Genomic DNA, 18,577 nt, shown 5'->3' on the forward strand with positions numbered 1-18,577 from the left:
TAAGCATTATACTCACCCAATCAGGGAACAGAAATATACCATGTGACCTACATAGCTAGTCAAAACTTAATAACACACTTGTATTTTGTGCACAGCCTACAGCCTAAAAATATTTACATAAATTATATGGCAAGTAATGTTTTATGAAAGATAAAGAAAATCACAATTTGCTCCTGGACAATTTGTAGAAAAAAGGTCAAATTAACTGTATAAATTATTTGTTGTAAACAGATACTGATGAATAATTTATAAGTATATTGAGAAGAAATAGAGTGCAAGAGATATTTTGGGTTATTAGCACAGAAATTAATTTGCTTCTATTATTATTTATTTTTAAGTGTCAACACTATTCTTAAGTAGGCCAATTTCTTTACTGTGTGGCTAATAAAAGAGTTGACTGGAATCTTATTATCTCTTAATAGATAGATAGCACCAGTGATGTGCAGCGCAAAAAACTCCTCCCATTCCCTGAGGAGTTTTCAATGTAATTTAGACAAATACAATACAAGGCCTTGGTCCTGTAATCAGATCCATTTGTACAGGCCCTTATGGAGCCCTGTAACTTTTTCCTCAACAGTGATTTTCTTATCAATCAGAATGAAGATCTGTAGCTCTCTTGTACAGCAACATATGTTGGGCACTGAATGTTTCAAACTATTGCACAAACATAAGAACTAAGTATTATTATTAACATACTAAATATCTTTAGTTTAGGGTCTAAATATGGGAAATTCGTCTTTGGAAATGATTTTTTCTGGAGGTCAGGGAAGAACACTATACGTCTTTAGTAACATGATCCTGATCCTGCAGTAGTTACTGAAGCCAAAAGTTCCATTAATTTGGAGCAAAGAATCACATATACAAGTAACTTTACTCAGAGGAGTAGCCCCATTGTCACCGTTTGCGGGCTTTGCCAAATTTCTGAGGGCCAGATTCTAATATCCTTACTCACATTGAGTAGTATATTACTCCATAAGTAATCCCATTGATGTCAATGGGACCTTTTGTGGAGTGAGATGCTACTCAACAAAAGAAAGGGTATCACAATCTAGCCCTACTTTCATGAACTCAATGTTAATAAATACTTAAAAGGAGTTCTCTTATTTAAAATGTCTATTTCATAATATTCAATAAATCAAAATTACTAAATCATTTTGCCAGTTGTTGGCCACGCTGATCAAAGACAGTTTCTTATAAACTGAGAACAATGATGAGTGCTGTCTGTCTTGCTTCAAAATCAGGAGGTTCAATAAGAACAAACTAACTCTACAATAGTAGGACTCCTCTGCTTCATAAGATTTATTTTCTAATGACAATCCATAAAGATACATGAATAAAAATGCCAGGAATTTTAAACATTTATTTTATATATATATATATATATATAAATACCATACACTCAGATGATGCTTTACAAAACACACACATAGACAATACCCCTGCTCTAAGAAGCTTACAGTCTTTGAGAAATATGAACAATTTAAATGTTTGCAAAATGGATGTACTCTTTATTTTATTGTGTGTATCCATTTTACTTTATATCCTAGAACTCTAGGCACTTTAGCATAGTCTAAAAATTAAACATACAATATAATTAAGATAGCATCCATCCTAATCCAACTCCCTACTCACAAAATATCTACCAAGCAATTAGATGCAAAAAAACCAGTCCCCAAAAACACACCCACCAGACACCTCAACCCTTCTCATATGTCCAGGAGAACAGATGGACCTTCCAGTGCACCCTGAAGGTCAGCAAACTCAAGGTCTTTAGGACCAATGGCGGGAAAGAGAATTCCAAAGTCAGGGGCCCTTCACATTAAACACCCTGCCACCAGACCCCTTCCCTTTTAAACCGAAGGGTTTCCAGCTTGAATACCTTCACTGATTGCAACTGCAGCAGTATCGCAAGAGGAGAGAGAGAAACTCTTGGGTAAGCAAGTTTTATTCCAGTTAGGGCTTTATAGGTTAAACTCCATGTGAAAACTAACAGGCAGCCAGTGCAGATACAGTAGAGCAGTGGTATAATATGTTATTTGGGAAAACTCCCCTTAATAGGCAGGTAGATGCATTCTGCACTAGTTTAAGCTTCTAGATAGCTTTAAGGGATAGCCCTATTAAAGAGCACCTTTCAGTAGTCTAAATTTGAGGCATCAAAGACAAGAGTCACACTAGTGAGAATCAGATCTGAAAGAAATGGTAATCCCCTAAAATGCCTCTTCTCTTGTCCTTACATGTCACCATGGCTTACAGATGACCTGGGACAGATGAAGTGAGAGGGAGGATGGCAAGAGCACTAGTGTGGGAAGTCTCATGTTGAAACTAACTGCATTAATAGGATTTAAAAAAAAAAATCACTTGTGACTGTAAAAGGCAAAGGTTCTTGGTCTCCATCATTGCCTCTGCAAAATCTCAAAGACGACTGTTTCTGATGGTAAACAGTTGCTTCGTCTGGTTGTCTCTTCTCAGTGGCTGAATCAAATCCCTTCCATTGTGAGAAAATCTCTAGTTTTTATGTGGAGAAAATACTTGGATTTGCTCCGAGCTCTGCATCTGTGAGGCAGAACAATATATAAGTCAAAGGGTGTTGAACTGCTCTAATTTACACCAGTTTACATGTTTTTCCTTCTTCTCAGTGTGTAAATTACCACTTTAGATTCCATTGCACGCTGGTAGAGTATAAGTAAAAGGGACGCCGTAAGGAGGTTTAGTGTAAAGATGGCCTTGTGGATAGAGCTGTTTGGAAAAATTCCAACAAAACATTTTTTCATCAGAATTTGCCAATTGATTGAAATAGAAACATTTTACAGAGATGGTTCAATTTCAACAAAGTTCCTCTGGAAACCAGATAGGTTTCCATCAGATTTCCTGGTTTCCTGCCAGCTTGCCTGCCCAGAGGAAGCTCAGGAGCCAGGACTGCCAGGGTCTACAGCTTTGGAGCAGCCTGCCAGGCTGTTTTTTTATAAATTACATATTTTCTCAAATCGTAAATACTGCTCCTAAAGAGGATACTGAAATGAGAATAATATGACTTCTAAGTACTAGAGCTTCTGATGTTAGCCATCCTGAGTTTAAACTGTTTCATTTGCAACAGAATTGAACATCTACAAAGTATATTCAACCTCCTGCAGACTGCAGTTGTTATAAGAAAATAAATCACTTAAGCAGGGTCACAAGCAACAAAGGCCAATATGGGTTCAAAGTTTACAGGTCTCCACATTTATCAGGTAGAAATATGCTACATTTCACTGTTTCATAAAATATCCTTTTATGAAAAAGCCATCAATCTTTGTATGTCCTGCTAAAACTCTGATTTCTCAAATGAAAGAAATGAATGATGACACTGAATCAAAAAATCGTTTATGAGTTTATATTTTTGCTGGACCACCATGACTTTCACATACGTTTTCAATTTCTGTAAGGATGTGATTATAGTATGGATATGTTTTACTCCCACAGCCTGTACTAAGGGATCTGTCAGAATTGTGTACCCTTTTCTTGGGCAGATCAGGATTAAGTCAACCTTTTTTTTTTTTTAAACTGCTGTGCTAAAAACCATGCTAGTGTTTAGTAAGTGGTAATCCGTTTACTTTTGTAATTTATCAAGAATTTTAATTTTATATATTCTCTATAACAAATATAGACGTTTATATGTAAATTAAAATATGTATCTAATCTAGGAAAATAATTACATCTGCATTTGTTAATAGTTTTTTAGAATTAATTTTGTGTAATTTGCAGCTATTCTGCAAAATTTCTTCTTAATCCTTTTGTTTTAGCCTGCTTTTGGCTTTGTCTTACATTCTCTCTCTATCTCTTTAGTAGCCTTGCACCTCTTACATCAGCAGGACAATTTCTATGTAAAACAATTTTACTGCCATAAGTATACCCACGTTGCAAGAATTGTAATGCTGGGGTGTAGCGTTTTCAGAGCACTAGTAGTATATATCCATTTCTAGGGTGGAGAGTGGCAGCCATCTGAACAACTGGCACACAAAACACTGTACAATAACGAGGGATGGAAATTTAAGCCAAAGACATGGGAGTAATCTGCTACTGTTTTGAAAAGTGTCATAGGTTCTCTAATGTCACTGCAGAGCAAAAACAATTTGTTTGTTTTTTCAGGTCTTGTCTGAAGGTGGACACAATTCACATAATTTTTAGTGGTATCTACCTCCAAAGAAGGAAAAGGTGAGAGTGTGTTGAGAATTGAACTTTTGTTTTCAAAGAGAGACCTGATGCTTGGATCTTAAGCCACTACTCTGGCAAACTCAGTACAGTCCCAACCATCTAGGTCATTGGTGTGGGATGAACCCTCGGCTGGAAGAGTTTTCTGTGATTTTTTTTTATTTGTTTGACTTATTTGATTTTTGAGTAATCTGACTCCACCTGTGCTTTATTCCTGCTGCATTATTCCACCAGTTTATGTGGTCCTCTCTTGAATTTCTTATCTGATCCCTGAGGAGGATTTTACTTTAGTATTTATTACAGAGCTTAATAAAAATAATAATTACTAAAGCAACCTTTGCATCTAACAAGACTTATGTTACATTTGATATAATCACCCATCAGAATAAAACATAAAATACTTATAATTCCTGAATTGTTTGAAAGTTGGTAAATGTTTTTCAGGAAATTGATATGTTTTTTGAATGCCCTTAGAAACCACTTTTTCGTAAAGTCTTCAATTTATTTTATGATACTGCACATAAAAATACACATCATACTTCCTTAGGAACTGAAAAGTTAGGTTGACTTACAATCAAAGCATATACTATCTAAATGTTTCTTTATACCTCTCAGTTTTCTCTCCCAAGGGAAAAAGGTTTAAAAGAAAGAAGTTGTGACTTTTGGGGAAGGAGAGCCAAGTCACGCATGGAACAGCAGTATTTGGTATGGAGCACTATAAGAATCTTAAAGACTAACACATTTATTTGGGCATAAGCTTTTGTGAGCTACAGCTCACTTCATCGGATGAAGTGAGCTGTAGCTCACGAAAGCTTATGCCCAAATAAATGTGTTAGTACTTGTGGCACCTTAGAGACTGCTTTTCTTTTTGTGGATACAGACTAACATGGCTGCTACTCTGAAACCACTATAAGAATGCAAGCCTTGCTGCATTGTAACTTCAAGTTACAAGGACTTGCGTAGTAATTTAAGCAGCTCATTCTTACATGCTATGAAATATATCTCATGACACCACCAAAGCCTCTGGAAAACCTTACATAGGAGAGGAGATATAAACAACTTTCAATGGGCACTATACATTACAAACTAAACATCTCCCTAAAACAAAATCTGTCTTGTCTGAGTAGACTGAAAGGAGAATAAACTTACTATTCTGTTGGGGATGACCTTAAAGAAAATATTGCTGATGGTATGGAACAGGGAACTAAGAAGTTGTGCTTTTTAGTTTTTCCAATGCATTTGAGAAGTATTGCAAACATCTGCAATTTGAAGGAGTTTGCTTCATGGTCCCCTCAAAGCACTCTGCAAAACGTTTAGTGAATTCTTTAGGTACACCACCAGATCTTCCAAATAATCCCACAAAAACCTTTAATGGGATTTCAGCATTTTTTGTCTGTAGCTGTCAGCACTGTACTGTATGGCAGTTCTTGTTGATGGGTCAAATAAATGGCTGATCTTCAAATCAAATAAATCCAAATTAGCCAAAAGAATGTGAGGCCTCTTGTTGGTAAAGTATATTGATCCCACAGCATTGTTTGATTGATAAATTGTTCATCATTTAATGTATTTTCCATATGAAGAGAGTCCCAAAGTTTCAGGTGACAAATGGCAGTTTCCATTCTAAACGGCTGCACATATTTTAGAAGCATTCCCCCCCCTGCAGGTCATCGTAAAGCCTACCGAAACTTTGTTAAATGCTTGATCTACAGTGATGTTTTTCACACAGATTAGACCTTCGTGTTCCACAGTCATTGCCTTCCCAATTAAAAACAGTTTAGTAAACAATTACTAAATTTGAAAATGAAACTATTAGAGAAAACTATTAATAGTGTTCTACAGGTGGGTACTGATTTGGAAGAGCTCTCAGTGTGATACCGTAGAAATATAGGAGATGCCATACCAAATCAAACCAGAAACTCATCTAGTCTGGTGTGCTGTCTCCAACAGTGGCCTTTACCAGATGATTAGGAGGAAGATTCAAGGAACTTCATAGCAAACGATAATGGAATAATTGGCCCATGGGGGAAGTTTCCTCCGAATTCCATACCAATCACTGTTTGGCTTATGCCATGAAGCATAAGAGTTTATCTTTCTTTTTAAAAATAGTATCCTATCTAATGAAACCATGAGTGTTCTGATTGTCTGTGTAGCTGACTAATGCTCTTTTGAATCCTGCCAAGACAGTTTTCAGAGTAGCAGCTGTGTTAGTCTGTATCCGCAAAAAGAACAGGAGTACTTGTGGCACCTCTAAAATTGATACATTTGTCTTGCTGCTGTTCTCAAGGACATAAAAATGTGCTGCTAGGTAAGAAATATTTTATTTAAAAGTACTCAAACATTGAAAAAAAAATTCCAGTATGTCTTCAACCTGAGAGCTTCTCTGAGCTGGAGTATAGTAGAGCTGTTCAGAGAATGGTTAAGAAACTGCTTAACGGTCCAACTGTATTATTATTTTGTATATTTTAACGATTAAGCTCTTTTTTTCTTCTGTTACTTTGGAGTAACCTCTTGTGGCAAATCCCAGTTCTTTTTAAGCAGTGTATTGCTTCCATAATCCAAAAGCTCAGGTGTTTGCCACTGCTGTTATTTCTTCTCATCTTATTATTGAATATCATGGATCCTGGTGATATTGCTTAACAAATGTCTTCATGAAGCCACATGCGTGCAACAGTTCAGAAAAGCTGCAACATCCATTTCATTTGAAGAGCTAAGATGCTGGAAGGAATCCTTCAGTGTACATCTGCTAAATTCATGCCCATGCTAAAATACTCTTAGCTTTGTAACAAAAACAAAAAGATCAAAAAGAAACACTTATGTATTTTCTGTTTTTCAAAAGCAGTGAAAGGTCAGTGAAAAACCAAGGAAGGTTAGAAAAGAAATTTGTTACCATAAAATAATCAAAACACTGACCCAATGTAGAGTTATCTGCTGTTTTTCATCAGAATAGAAACAAGCAGGAATCTTGGTATGTTAAAGTTGTGACAGGGTCTGGCCAGATGGCTGCTGGAGAGTGATAGAAGGCAGATATATTAGCCCCAGATTAAGCAGGTCCCTTTTCCCTGGGTAAGGTAAAAGGGGAGGTTCCAGAACAATCAGGAACTTGCTGGAACCAGTTAAGGCAGGCAGGCTAATTAGGACACGTGGAGCCAATTAAGAAGCTGCTAGAATCAATTAAGACAGGCAGGCTAATCAAGGCACCTGGTTTAAAAAGGACCTCACTTCAGTCAGTGAGGGGCACGCAAGGAGCTGAGAGTGAGAGGGCGTACTGCTGGAGGACTGAGGAGTACAAACGCTATCTGGCATCAGGAAGGTCCTGTGGTGGAAGGTCCTGTGGTGAGGATAAAGGAGGTGTTGGGAAGATGCCATGGGGAAGTAGTCCAGGGAGTTGTAGCTGTCCCACAGCTGCTACAAGAAACACAGTAGACAGCTGTGATCCACAGGGCCCTGGGCTGGAATCTGGAGTAGAGGGCGGGCCTGGGTTCCGCCCTATTGGATATAAGAGGAGTTGACCTGAACTGTGGGTCCTACCAAAGGGGAAGGTCCCTGGCCTATCCCCTGACCCACTAGGTGGATCAGCAGAGACTGCGGGGATTGTTCTCCTTCCTTTTCCCCATGCTGACCAGCTATGAGGTTAGCTGAGTGAACGGCAGGTTTGAGCCACTAGCAAAAGTGGCCAAACTGAGGGCTGCCGTGAATCTCTGAGGTGAGCAAATCCACCAATAAGCACAGGACCCACCAAGGCAGAGGAGGAACTTTGTCACAAAGTTTACTACTGAATCCAGGTTTCTATCTACTGTCATGGTATCTCTAGCAAGATCTAAACTCCACTGGAAGAGCAAAGATTACACATAATTCTTCACCCCCAAAAAATCTCACATTGTGATTCAGTAAACCAGCCAATGCATCATTACATTTTAATAAAACAAATAGCTTCTTACTCCCCTCTACCATCCTTTAGTAAATAACATTACACAAATTCTTTTAAATATGCCCTCTCCACACATAGTGGCAATCACCTTTGTTACCTGTCCTATGCCTGTCTAACTTGAATCCAGTAAATCATTACATGTAATGGACCAAATCTTGCTTTCAGTTACTGTACATAAGTATAATCAGAAGTAATTTCATTAATATCAATGTAGATACTGCATGTTTACAGCAGTGTAATAAGTTGAATCTGGACGGTATTTATACTATAAGCTTTAGAGTAATATAGTACTTTATTGCCTTATATTACTTCATAGTAATATTACATAGTATTTTAAGTCTTTAAATCCTAAATTAAGAATTCCAAGATAGCTAGTGAGAGATCCCCATGCTTCTCAAAGTAAATTAAAAAATCCTCCTTTCTAAAATCCTCCTAAAGAGCACATGCACAAAAACTAAATATAACCTTAGAGACCCTATTTACAGTAACCACCAATTTAATAAACCTTTCTAAAACCATCATGGTCAAATTTTACAACAGAATCTCAGTGAAACGAAGTATAAACTAGACTGCTACAAAGCAAAATGCTCTGTGCCAAAACACTTAATGCAGGTATCACCAGCTTAATCAAATTAACAGGAGTAGGCAGCATGTGGGAGGAGGGTAACTTTTCTGGGATGATGGATAGCTGGCAGTCTGTGGTATATGGCATACCAAGTGCTTTAGTGAGAGAAGTAGAGTCCTCATAATTACAGTTATTGTTGCTGGATGGTATGGTTCTAATACAGCCACAGCAAACTTCCCTAAAATCACTTTTCATATTATTATTGATGAGTTTTATTTTCTTTTGAGTCCAGAAAGACATCACTGCATCCAGTTTTTAAGACTACATGTGATAAAGACTGTGTGAAACATAGTCAATGCTAATAGGACTGGAACCAGTACAATATTACTGGGAAAGATCCATTGAATCTTTTGCTTATAGGGCCCCAATTTTTAAATGTGGACATCTTAGTATGATGTCAAATCTCACATTTGAAATCTGAGCGCAGAAATGGGCCCTTATATTAACATTTTGGCATCTGTAATGAGTAGTTAAGTGCTGAAATGGGTATCTAAATGTTCAGATGTGGAGTATGAACATCCTTTATATTTTTGATTTATAAGAATGTGCCTGGATATGTGTGTACTAACACACTAACAGAACAAACACAACTCCCCACCTTACTGAGTGACTGAAATAATTGTATTCAGTTTTAGCTACGAATCTCTTTAGCAAAGATATATGTACCCTTCTCTTTTAATTCATTTGCAGTTAATTGTAGTAAGACTGGGTACTTGGGAATGTCTCTGGATATTTTCAGATTTTGGTCATCTTTCCAATGAAGCAGTGGAAAAAAAGACTCTATTTTACTCAAATCCAGTAGTCATAGGCTAGGCACAGTAACAATAAGAACTGTTCTGTGAAAACATCTCTGTCCAGTGGTTAGAGCACTAGATTGAGGTTAGGAGACCTGGGTTCTCTTCTCTTTTCTGTCACTGTTTTTAAGAAAGTTACTTCAACTCTTTGTTAATTTGATTCCCAACAACCTTTGTATATTTTGTCAGTTTAGACAGTATGCTCTTAAGGCAGCGCACTCTCTCACTTTGTGTTTGTTCAATAGGGCCCAGTCTCAGCAGGAGCCTCTAGGTGCTTCTGTAATACAAATAACAATCTCTGCATTAGTGTGCCAATGTGCCTTACCTCTGGCAGGAAGAATCCTCACCATTGTTTTGGATGAATATCAGAGCATCCTTCTGTGTCAGTTCAAATCCTTCCTTCCAACTTCATGGTCTCTCTTTGAATCCAATGCTCACAGTATTCAGCTAGTATTCTGGAAAGTAAACATTTCTGATTGGAAATCAAGTGGTGGGAGGAAGTAATATAAGTTAAAAAGCAGCTTTGAATAGAAAAACAAAAGGACTAAATTTACAGAGCTAGAGAGGGAGAATCACTAGTTAAAATATCTTAGACTTTAAAGAGAGTTGTAATGGAAGTAGCCATTTTTTATTGTCTTCAGTCCTCTGGGCTTTTAGCTGGATTTTGCACTGGCAACCCCAATGGTATAGTTGGTGTTTTTATTTTCAGTTCTCCCACATTTCCAAATCACAGAGAAAGCCATCTGATTAAAGAGTAATTAAATGGCTGTGCTTGTTCAGTCATCTGATGGGTTTTGAACAAAAGCAGTCAATTATGCGGCAGTGTGAGTTAGTTTTGTAAGCGTCAGGTGAAGGCTGACAGAGATCACATTTCTGAGTTTTGCTGCTGAATTCAGACCTTGGCCTCCAGAGGTAATGGATCTCTGCAGTACCTCACTGGAGCAGATAATGGAGTAGTACAGGATTTCAAAAGCTGACAAACTTTTATTGCCACAATATTCGTGTCATGAAGATGATGGGTTTTATATTGTGGGTTGATAAATTGTGCATTTCTTAAGCCTAAAAGCCAAGTCCTATTGATAAATAAAGTGGTTACCCTTCTAAAAAAAAAACTTTGTTGCGGGAGATATCCATTGCAGTTAATGAGAGCCCCACTGGTTTATAAGCCTGAAAGTTTAGAATAGTAGTTTTGACCTTAGAGATGAGGTGTATCCAAATACTGAATTTCTAGGTTTGTATATTAATTTGTTCCACCAAAGTGCAGACTAATTGTTTTAGACATGTGCATGTGGTGCTACGTGAGTCTGGCTCCAGAAGTTGGAGGTGCCTTCTTATTATTTCTCAGCCACTAAAGACTCTCAAGTCTGAGAACAGTCCTTTGAAAGATGTCATCAGCTACATCAAGCCTTGGTTCAGCCATGTAATAAGGTAACAGAGATGAGGGATTTGGCTGAGAGAATGACGTGTTCGCCAATCTGTATTAGCCATATTGGGATTCATTCTGGTTGGTCCTGTGATTTAGCACAGTGGTGGAAAGGCCTTTATTCAGGACATAGCCTGAAATTGGCTGCTGTTGAGTTGTGTATTCAGGCTGGAGGGTAATTCTGAAATATGGTTGATAGATTCATGCCATTTTTCATCAAGCTTAGGAGTATTTGATAAGTAGCAAATGAGTGAAAGGATGGTCTAGTAGTTGGGGTGCTAACCTGGGACTTGGGAGGCCTGGATTCAGTTCCCTGCTCTGCCACATGACTGATAGGACTTTGGGCAAGTTATTTAGTCTCTCTGGGTATGTCTTCACTGTAGTTTGGTGCAAGTCTCCTAGCCCAGAGGGACAGACTCATGCCAGTGGGGCTCGAGCTAGCATGCTGAAAATAGCAGTGTGGACATTGCAGCTTCGGCTGGAGCTCGGGTTCTCAAGCACACCTGAGCCCGTAGGCTTGAGAACACAAGCTCCTGCCTGAACTGCAGCCGCCACTCTGCTCTTTTTAGCATACTAGCTCAAACCCTGCAAGCACACACCTGTCTGCTCAGGCTGGAACGCCTCTATAAAGTGAAGCTGTTGCATAATTACCTGTTAAGGAAAGGATATTCCTTATAATGTTTCTCATCAGTGACCAGGGTTATTATGGGTGGAACTCTGCTGTGATCCACCTTTGTTTCCTTCTATAAATCCCTTACATGAAAGTATATACCAAACTCCATTTTACAATTACATTGTGTGTGGCTCATATTTTTAAAATGGCCACAGCCTGGCCTCTGATTTTGCATCTGCAATTTTGCACACACAATTGATTGCAGACACAAAATTGTGAGTCCAAAATGGCTGCACTTGCCTGTCTAATTACCTAATTTATGAGTGCAGTCATGTATTTATTAATTATGTATTTATGTATATATTTATACCTTCTGCCAGTTGTCCCTAGAGTGGATTCAAGTGCAAAATTTTCAGTGCTTTTTAAGCACTTGAGGAGTCTGAGTGTTTTGAATAGATTGTATTATTTATTTAATGCATAGATAATGATGTATTTATTTTTCCGTGGGTACTCTTTTCTTTTCCATTTTTTTCTTTCTACACTCTAGAAAATAAGACAGAGGCCTTTAAAAGCTGTTGTTTGTCTTGACTTCACCTTCATTAATCTTATTTAGTTTCTGTAAGGAGTCATTCTGTGAGTGCCGCCGATGGGTAATGTTTTCTTTTCCAAAGTTCATGATTCTTCTATTCAAATCACTAATTTTCACTGTTACACTCCAGTGGTTTAGTGCTTCCCAGGCCTCCAGGAATGAGTTCAATTAGCAATGCTGAATAAATTCCCAAACTTGATTCATCTTTCTTGTCATCAGGATTTAGCACTGAGATAACAGCATATTCTGTGTTCATCAGTAAAAGATTCAGATCTGAATTTAGAAGAAAGCATTTCACCTGTCTAGCCGCTTTAAATCTGGCTAAGAGACGTAGGACTCAGTTCGGTTCCACCGAAGTCAGTGGTGGATCAGTTCTGTTCCATTGACTCAATGGTATTTTGGCTTCAGTATATCAAGCTATATGCAGTACTTGGATATACATTCCAAATTAAAAATAATTCATCTGAGGAATTTGTAAATTAGTTGATCTTGTAAAATTCAAAACAAATTAAAGCAATATAATTTGGCTAAGACATTGGTGTAATGACTTTTGATGTAATGACTTTGTGATGATTTTGATGTAAAGATATTTTGAAAAAACAAAATGCAAACCAGTCAAGAGCAAAAGCTTTTGAAAAGTGTCATCCAACAGCAATTCTTCTGGCTGGTTATAGATCAGCTCTGACTGGCTCCAAATGGTATCTTGTCCATTCTGCTGAACCAAAAGATTGGGATCTGTCCTTTGGGACTTCTGAGTGGGGTATCATGAATGGAAACATGGGAAAGACAGGTATACAGGATCCGTTGGGGAGAACTTCCTAGGAAATGAATTACAAAAATATTAAGAGCCTTGCTTAAAATTGTAAAGAAGGGAGAATGGAGGGAAGCCAGGAAATTCAGAGTTAAATCTACAGGCTTGTCTATTTGGAGATTTAGTGCGTAGCAAGCTGGAGTGGGGTGGGCCAGAAGTTCCTCCCAGAGGCGACATGTGGGGTGGTCACGTGTCCCCGCCCCCTACATTGTGTCCCCCCAGTATCAGCAGGCAAAAGTAGTCTCTGCTGTATTTCTTTGATTAGGCACAGGTAGTTTAGTTTACACAAAAAGAAAAGGAGTACTTGTTGCACCTTAGAGACTAACCAATTTATTTGAGCATAAGCTTCCGTGAGCTACAGCTCACTTCATCGGATGCATACTGTGGAAAGTGTAGAAGATCTTTTTATATACACACAAAGCATGAAAAAATACCTCCTCCCACCCCACTCTCCTGCTGCTAATAGCTTATCTAAAGTGATCACTCTCCTTACAATGTGTATGATAATCAAAGTGGGCCGTTTCCAGCACAAATCCAGGGTTTAACAAGAACGTCTGGGGGGGGGGGTAGGAAAAAACAAGGGGAAGTAGGTTACCTTGCATAATGACTTAACCACTCCCAGTCTCTATTCAAGCCTAAGTTAATTGTATCCAATTTGCAAATGAATTCCAATTCAACAGTTTCTCACTGGAGTCTGGATTTGAACAAGCCTCTGATAGTGTGGCTGATATTATTAGGCCCTGTGATGGTGTCCCGACCTGGGATATTCTATGTACTACCCAAGATCCATAAACCTGGAAATCCTGGGCGCCCCATCATCTCAGGCATTGGCACCCTGACAGCAGGATTGTCTGGCTATGTAGACTCCCGCCTCAGGCCCTACGCTACCAGCTCTCCCAGCTACCTTCGAGACACCACTGACTTCCTGAGGAAACTACAATCCATCGGTGATCTTCCTGATAACTCCATCCTGGCCACTATGGATGTAGAAGCCCTCTACACCAACATTCCACACAAAGATGGACTACAAGCCGTCAAGAACACTATCCCCGATAATGTCACGGCTAACCTGGTGGCTGAACTTTGTGACTTTGTCCTTACCCATAACTATTTTACATTTGGGGACAATGTATACCTTCAAATCAGCAGCACTGCTATGGGTACCCGCATGGCCCCACAGTATGCCAACATTTTTATGGCTGACTTAGAATAACGCTTCCTCAGCTCTCGTCCCCTAACGCCCCTACTCTATATTGATGACATCATCATCTGGACCCCTGGAAAAGAAGCCCTTGAGGAATTCCACCATGATTTCAACAATTTCCAACCCACCATCAACCTCAGCCTGGTCCAGTCCACACAAGAGATCCACTTCCTGGACACTACAGTGCTAATAAACGATGGTCACATAAACACCACCCTATACCGGAAACCTACTGACCGCTATTCCTACCTACATGCCTCCAGCTTTTACCCTGACCACACCACACGATCCATCGTCTACAGCCAAGCTCTGTGATACAACCGCATTTGCTCCAACCCCTCAGACAGAGACAAACACCTACAAGATCTCTATCAAGCATTCTTACAACTACAATACCCACCTGCGGAAGTGAAGAAACAGATTGATAGAGCCAGAAAAGTTCCCAGAAGTCACCTACTACAGGACAGGCCTAACAAAGAAAATAACAGAACGCCACTAGCCGTCACCTTCAGCCCCCAACTAAAACCCCTCCAACGCATTATTAAGGATCTACAACCTATCCTAAAGGATGACCCAACACTCTCACAAATCCTGGGAGACAGGCCAGTCCTTGCCTACAGACAGTCCCCCAGCCTGAAGCAAATACTCACCAGCAACCACGTACCACACAACAGAACCACTAACCCAGGAACCTATCCTTGCAACAAAGCCCGTTGCCAACTGTACCCACATATCTATTCAGGGGACACCATCACAGGGCCTAATAACATCAGCCACACTATCAGAGGCTCGTTCACCTGCACATCCACCAATGTGCCATCATGGGCCAGCAATGCCCCTCTGCCATGTACATTGGTCAAACTGGACAGTCTCTACGTAAAAGAATAAATGGACACAAATCAGATGTCAAGAATTATAACATTCATAAACCAGTCGGAGAACACTTCAATCTCTCTGGTCACGCGATTACAGACAGGAAAGTTGCTATATTACAACAAAAAAACTTCAAATCCAGACTCCAGCGAGAAACTGTTGAATTGGAATTCATTTGCAAATTGGATACAATTAACTTAGGCTTGAATAGAGACTGGGAGTGGCTAAGTCATTATGCAAGGTAACCTACTTCCCCTTGTTTTTTCCTACCCCCCCCCCCAGACGTTCTTGTTAAACCCTGGATTTGTGCTGGAAACGGCCCACCTTGATTATCATACACATTGTAAGGAGAGTGATCACTTTAGATAAGCTATTACCAGCAGGAGAGTGGGGTGGGAGGAGGTATTTTTTCATGCTTTGTGTGTATATAAAAAGATCTTCTACACTTTCCACAGTATGCATCTGATGAAGTGAGCTGTAGCTCACGAAAGCTTATGCTCAAATAAATTGGTTAATCTCTAAGGTGCCACAAGTACTCCTTTTCTTTTTGCGAATACAGACTAACACGGCTGTTACTCTGAAACCTTAGTTTACACAATAATTTTTTGCCCTTCTATTGAACGTCCATCCAAAATCTCAAAGCATTTTACAGACATCCATGAATTAAGCCTCCTGACATCTCTGAGGTAGGTAACATTGTCCCCATTTGTAAAATGGGGAAACAGATGACAGAGACAGTTAGTAACTTGCCAGAAGTCACGCAGAACATCTGGGTCCAAGCCAGAAATAAAACTCAACCTCCTGACTTCTAATTCCATGCTTAACTCTGAAACCATGCTTCCTCTCCTCTAATATACATGGTACTATGTACAAAGTTATGGACAGTCCAGCACCTGTCCTATCATTGCCTATAAACTCCAGCCACTAATGAATTAAGGACAATTTGTGATCTTAACTCTTAGTTTCCTGCCTCTTGCCAGATTAAGACAGATCTCAAATATTATTTTAACTTAACCTTAAAAAAATAATTTTGTATTTATTGTAGTTGTACTGACTCTAATGAGTTTACTAGAATGAATCCAACAGATGTCACAAATATTTCTAATGCAATTTAACATTCCTAAATACAACTTGTTTTTCTTTTCTTTTTAAAAAACTTTTTTGAAGTGAAGCTAGGTCTGGTGAAAGATGCTGGACTGACAGCCCTGGAAACTGAAGAGTTTTACATATCCACAGAATAGGTACAGCAGCAGTACAAACTTCCCCACCAGTATTCCTAAAACCTAACCTAAAGGTAAAGGGACTACCCCCCTAGAAGGGAGTCCCTTTACCTATTAAATTCTTATTCTTTCTGCTGAGGCTGCCAACAAAGGATTAAGTAAACTCACAGAAAAGACAGTTTGCTCAATGTTCAGTTCCCTGGAGCAGGGACTATGTTTGCTTTAGAGTTTGCACAGCACCTAGCACCAGGTGGCTGGGATCTTGATTGGAGGCAATACAAATAATAATTCTTCATGTCATAAAATGCATTACAAAAAAGAATAATTCATGTCATAGGCAATATAAAAGTATTGATTTGAGGATGGATTCATATCCTTTAAAAACTTAGGAAAAACCTTAACTGTTTTCTAAGCTGTGACATAAATAAAGCAAACATTTTCAAAGGTTATGGGTGCCCTGGGATATGCTTAGTCCTCTCTTAACCTGTTAATTTATTACTGTTACAAGTTCATAAGCTGTGAAATGTGTTGGTCTCAAAGCTGATGGTTTTAACTTGTGAATATGAATGAGAGCTCTTTAGTTGCTATTTACCTTTGTTTTACAAGGTCAGCTTTTTATCTTTGCATCATTTAACCTCAAAAATATGGCTGAATTAGACAGACATATAATGCTTTCTCTGGAAGCATACATTTTTCAGACTCTAACTTTATGTTAACTTTTCAGTGAAGGAAAATGTTGGGCTCTCTCCTCTCATGATAGTATTATTTTATAGGAGTAACAAATCAAATTAATGTAGCCATTCATAATAATAAAAATAAGCAATAGTTTTCCTGTGTAAGTTTTCCTGGGACTCAGAAATTCTAGGTTCTGTTCCTGGCTCTGCTGTGATTTGGGTGAAATTCATCCCTGTGCAGTGGGCATATGTATCTCTTGAATCCCACTTAAACCCTACGTTGAGGACTTAAGTAATACATAGGCCTTTTGCTGGACTTCAGTGCAGAGGTGAGTTTCACTAGACATGACCTTCTCCCTGTGTTTCTCAGATTCCACATCTTGAAAATGACAGGGGTATTGTGAGGTGTAATTAATTAGATGTTTGTAAATTAGCTTGATTCTCCCTAATTGAAAGGCACGACACAAAGTGTCACTAAGAGTCTTTATAGTTCACCAAAAATGAGAAGCCATTATGGATAATGATTTAATATTAACAGTGGTGCTAATGTTAAAGAGATTGTAAAGATCAATGTCACTTTTTATGGGCTTGGTTTCCGGAAGTTCTTGGCTTGCTGCAGGAATCACTTGATGAAATTCTTTGGGTTATGTTATGCAGGCAGTCAGACTAGATGGCCACAATGGCCTCTTCTGAGCTTGAAACCAATGGATCTATGATTTAGGCCTTGTCTACACTGGCACTTTACAGTGCTGCAACTTTCTCACTCAGGGGTATGAAAAACACCTCCGGGAACGCTGCAAGTTTCAGCACTTTAAAGTGGCAGTGTAGACAGTGCACCAGTGCTGGGAGCTACTCCCCTCATGGGAGTGTTTTTTTTACTTGTGCTGCAACTACACAGCCACACTTTAACATTGCTAGTGAAGACATACCCCTAGTAAAGTAAAAACCCAGCCCCAACTTGCGCTAGGGATGGTCAACTCAGAATCAAGGAACGGCAACTGTCTCCCTGTAGCCACTACTCTCCACTATGGCTGAATCAGGGTCACTGATTTATTGTACATAACCCTCAGTTTGGCTGGACACACCACCATGGTCTCAGTGTTTTCCTGAGCAGGCTCTCCTAGTTTATTCTGAGGGTGGAGTGGTGTACAGGAAAATAAACATCCTACTTGGGTGGTACATAATTTTCTGTTTTTCTTATCGCATTTGTGACACTGGAGGACTTTGTGTCAGCTCTTGCCAAAGTCCCCCTGCCTCAGGGAACCCTGACAAATGCATAGTTGGAATCCGTCTAGCTCATGTGTGTGTAAATATTGTTAAAACAGGTATTAGAATGATAAGAATGTGTTTCATGTTTAGACATTTAATGCTTGTGAGTTGTTGCATGCATTAATCTCACTTATAGTACCTGTATCCCATACGGTAAGGTAATATTTGAGCGATTGTACTGTAAGTCTGACTGTAAATCATCAGACAGGAGTGAGTCATTAACTAGTGTGAAGTGCTGATCTGCAACTGAAGGTATTACGTGCTGCCTAACAGGAAAGGTCTATCATCAGCAGATGGACTATTGTAGGATGATAAAGAGGACAAAAGGTGTTTGTTGTTTGCCCTTCCCCCATGAAGAAAAGTCAT

The 18,577-nt window shown here is 39.0% G+C and overlaps 1 long non-coding RNA gene across 2 annotated transcripts in view; it reads right to left on the reverse strand.

Annotated features, from left to right (window-relative positions):
• Positions 1 to 1,414: 1,414 nt before the first annotated feature.
• LOC142072515 (uncharacterized) overlaps positions 1,415 to 18,577 on the reverse strand; it is an 84,357-nt gene continuing 67,194 nt past the window's right edge. For both annotated transcript variants that reach the window (XR_012668915.1, XR_012668914.1), the window contains exons 3-4: positions 9,861 to 9,990; positions 1,415 to 2,553 (exon numbers count right to left, since the gene is read on the reverse strand). This is a non-coding gene — a long non-coding RNA (uncharacterized LOC142072515). The remainder of the gene's footprint in view (positions 2,554 to 9,860; positions 9,991 to 18,577) is intronic.

Source organism: Caretta caretta, chromosome 6 (genome assembly GCF_965140235.1).
Source record: "Caretta caretta isolate rCarCar2 chromosome 6, rCarCar1.hap1, whole genome shotgun sequence".
NCBI lineage: Eukaryota > Metazoa > Chordata > Testudines > Cheloniidae > Caretta > Caretta caretta.